Genomic DNA, 4,272 nt, shown 5'->3' with positions numbered 1-4,272 from the left:
ACTAAATTCGAGGTCTTATTTTTCATTAAAGAGTCCATTTCATCTTTCATAGCATCTTGCCAATTAATAGATTATTGACTGCCTATTGCCTCTTCATAAGATTTTGGTTCTTTAAAGACAAGATCTTGATAAGAAAGTACAACAAGTGAAAGGTAATCTCTATACCTAACAGGTTCTCTTATCTCTCACCTAATCCTGTCTGTAGTCAATTGATAATCTCCCAACTCTACAGGCTGATTTTCTATAATCTCTTGAACACTCCATTTCTTCTGTTTCTTGAAGATCAGAGGCATTTTTTTTGCCTCATCCTCCACCTGCAATTTGGTCCTATCATTTTCTTCAACTTTAGATTGGCCATTTGACTCAATATTCTCCAACCAAGGCATTTTTTACTCATAAAAAATGACATTTCTACTGGTGATGATTTTAAAACCTTTAGTTTCCCTACTCCACAGCCTATAATCCTTTACCCTCTCAGGATAACCCAAGAAAACACATTTATGGGCCCTAGGTTCTAACTTACCTACACTCTGATGGAATAGGCAACACGTCCAAAGATTTTTAAGTGTGAGCAATCAGGAACATAGTCAATCCATTGCTCCTTAAGTGTTTTATCACCTAGAGCACTTGATGGTATTCTATTAACAATATATGAAGCTATCATCAAAGACTCACACCCACAAGACTTTGGGAACATCAGAACTTATAAGCATGTACCTCACTTTATCTAGCAAAGTCATGTTCATCCTCTCAGCAACTCCATTTTGCTGAGGGATATATGGTGCAGTCCTATGTTTATTGATTCCAGTGCTACTACAGAACTGATCAAACTCCTTATTGTAGAATTTCAGGCCATTATCAATTCTAAGCACCTTAACCCTCTTCCGTGTCTGATTTTCCATCAAGTTTTTCCAAACTTAAAACTTTTCAAGGGTCATCTTGTGGAGGATCTATAAACCCTTCTCACCCACATGAGTAAGTCTATTATGCCACTTTAAAGTGGCATCAAGTTCAGCACTGGAAAATTCAACAACTTCATTACTAATTATACTAGCCTTAGCAACATAAATCTCATTTCTTTTAACTCCCTTAAAGATGATGAGTGAACCTTTAATCACCTTTAAGTGACCATAACCCATTTTACCTTGTAGGCCTAAATCATCCAGGTTATCCATTGAAATTAGATTCCTATTTAAGTCAGGAACATATCTAACCTTGTCAAGGGTATAGATATATCCATTCTCAAATTTCAGTGTAACATTCCCAATACCCTCAACTTTACAAGCTATGTTGTTTCCCATTACTACCTCTCCTTCATTGATTTTCTTAAAATCTGCTAGCTAATTCTTTCCAGAGGTCATGTGCAAAGTACAATCAGAGTCCAGAATCTATTCCTGAACCTGATTTCCTTCATCAACAACATTAGCCGTGTTAGGGTCAGATATTTGTTCAATTATTGCATAGACATCCACAGTAGTAGGTTCTACCACATTTCCCTCATCTGCCCCTTTATTTTTCTGTTTATTTTTCCTTTTGTAACAGACTTTAATGAATTGTCCAGAGTTTCCACGCCCATAGCATTTTTTATTCCTAGTCTTGGACTTTGATCTACCCCTACTTTTAAACTTTCTCTTATGACATGTTCCCTAGTTACTTTGACCTTCCTGTGTAGTATTAGACCTAGTTAAGGTCCTATCTCTAGCAAATAGATTTTCTAGTCCAGCATTATTCTCTCAGCCTTAAGTTCAAGATCTTTACTTCATAAGGAATTTATTACTATATCAAGTATAAGGGTATCTCTTCCATATTTTATGGCTGCTTTTACTTCTTTATATGTCTCAGGAATAGCATTTAAAAGGGCTACAAGTTTGTACTCTTTAGAAACTTAATCACCAGCATTAGTTATGTCTTGAACAAGCTTATTAAAAGTGTTGAGATTATCTTCTAAGTCCTCAGAAGGGTCAATCCTAAAACTGAAAAATTTCTCTAACAGAAACAATTTATTGGGTAAGGATTTGACNTTATCTTCTAAGTCCTCAGAAGGGTCAATCCTAAAACTGAAAAATTTCTCTAACAGAAACAATTTATTGGGTAAGGATTTGACCAGATAAAGTTTCTCTAATTCATTCCACAGTTTTTTAGCATCATCATGTTTACCAACTTTTCTTAGCACTTGATCAGATAAATGTAAAATAATAGAAGTATATGCAAGTTCATCAGCTTCTTTCTATTTACCAACTGTCATAGTTTCAGGATATTCTTATGTTATTGCTTTAACAACTTTTTGTTGAACTAAGAGACCTCTCATTTTTTATTTTTTTTTTGCCAAATGGGAAAATCCCCTTGTCCATTAAAAACAACAAGTTCAAAAGAAGTGTTTGTCATTTTCAAAAAAAAAAAAAAAAAAATTTTTTTAATTTTAAAAAAAAAAAAAAAAAAAAAAGAAAAGAAATAACATAAAGTACTTCAAATTTTTTAAAAGAACTAGACAACTGATCAATCTTGAACAACAGAGTGTTTTGACCTTCACAATATTAGAAAGGATAAAAAAATCACACAAAAAATATAAAGTAATTAGATAAGAATATCACAATTATTTATAGTAGTAAGGACACACAGTCTCACAAGATCATAGGAATTAGAAACTGAATACAAATTATTACCCAAGATGCTCAAATTTACCAGGATTCGGTTAGCATCATGTTCTCAGATCAAGGCTCAATTTGAACATCCTCAAGAAACCACAATATACTTCAACAACAGGTCACATAGATCCAAGAATTATTAAAATTTCACCACACAAGCGAATGTACAGTGAGAAAACAACCAAGACACATAAAAGAATCATATACTATCACAGTAAATCACATGGGAATGTTATGGATTTAAACAGATGCAAACCAGAAGGTGGTTCATAGATTTTTAACCACCAATCCAACCAAACACGCAGGGGGTACAACTAGAGTCCTTTCTTTTTAGCAGCAGATTCGATCAGTATTGCAGTCTAGGGGCAATCCACCGAGAGTATTTCAACTTGGGCTCCAACCACCAGCCGAACCACAAAATTAACAAGAATGTTCAGATTTTACCATAAAAGAGTCAGATCCGTAACAGTAAACCTTAGGTCGAAACAAATTCAAACCTAGGTTTTTCGGAATTCCAATCGACCTTGAGATAGAACTCAAGAAATTGATTTTCCAGGTTCCTAGTCTCGATTGAAGCCCAAAAATCACAAGAATGTTGCTCTGATACCACTATTAACTACAAATCCTTACAAGACAATTACATATATGAAAAATACCCTATAAAATCTACACAATAACACCACTGGACATCAAGATTGATGATCGAACTAGGCTCAGATCCTTGTACTATTTTGTATCATCAAGGATGCCCTATCTCAACCAAGGAACCCTCACAAGTCCTCAAAACTACGGGTTGCTTCAATGGACTGAAAAACAAGGACTCAACAACATATTTCAGGTTTCATCACACAGAAGAAAACCACTCAAATTTCAGATCTCACAAAGAGAAGAATAATCGACTCACACAGAGAAAACGAATGGGAAGAATAGAGAATGCAGAAGGTTCTACACGGTTGTGAAAAGAGAAAAATGAATAAAGTCTTCCAAATTAGGGTTAGACCTATATATATATATATATATATAATCAACACACAACCGTAGATCTACAATTCATCCAACGATCCAGAGCTACGCACAAGATTTGGGCTGAATATCTGCTCATGGGAGTGGGCCATCTCAAGTGACGATATTGGGCAAGGTTAAGTATTTTGTAATTGGGCCGAAGGCCACTTTCTAATCATCACCTAAACAATGGACTGGACTGGCATCATAGCCCAACACTTTCAAATGATTTTTTAAAATGAATTGAATAAGTCTTTTTTAATAGACGAGAGTATACAACATGGTTAGTTGTTACATTTTTTAATTAGAAGATCTCCTCGTTAAAAACTATAAATTGTGACGTATCTTTTGTTATGCATGTTTCTCATAGAGGTTGCAGTCATTTGTCGACTTTGGAACTCTAGTTGTGTGCTAGCCTTTAGTCCCTCGTGAGTGCTTTGGATGGTTGTCTCTATATGGGCCAAACCTTCTTGGTTAGGTTTCCAGACGCTAGTTGGATGTCTTCAAGCTCAATCACTCGCATAAGTGACATATAGTGTAGTTATTCTTCTCTTAAAGTTAAATTTGAAAAGTCCGTTTAGATCCCCATGTCCATGGCCTGTTGTGAAATTTTGTGGGGGGGGGG

Source organism: Olea europaea, unplaced genomic scaffold, assembly GCF_002742605.1.
Source record: "Olea europaea var. sylvestris unplaced genomic scaffold, O_europaea_v1 scaffold1252, whole genome shotgun sequence".
Taxonomy (NCBI): Eukaryota; Viridiplantae; Streptophyta; class Magnoliopsida; order Lamiales; family Oleaceae; genus Olea; species Olea europaea.
Note: the sequence above shows the minus strand (reverse complement) of the source record.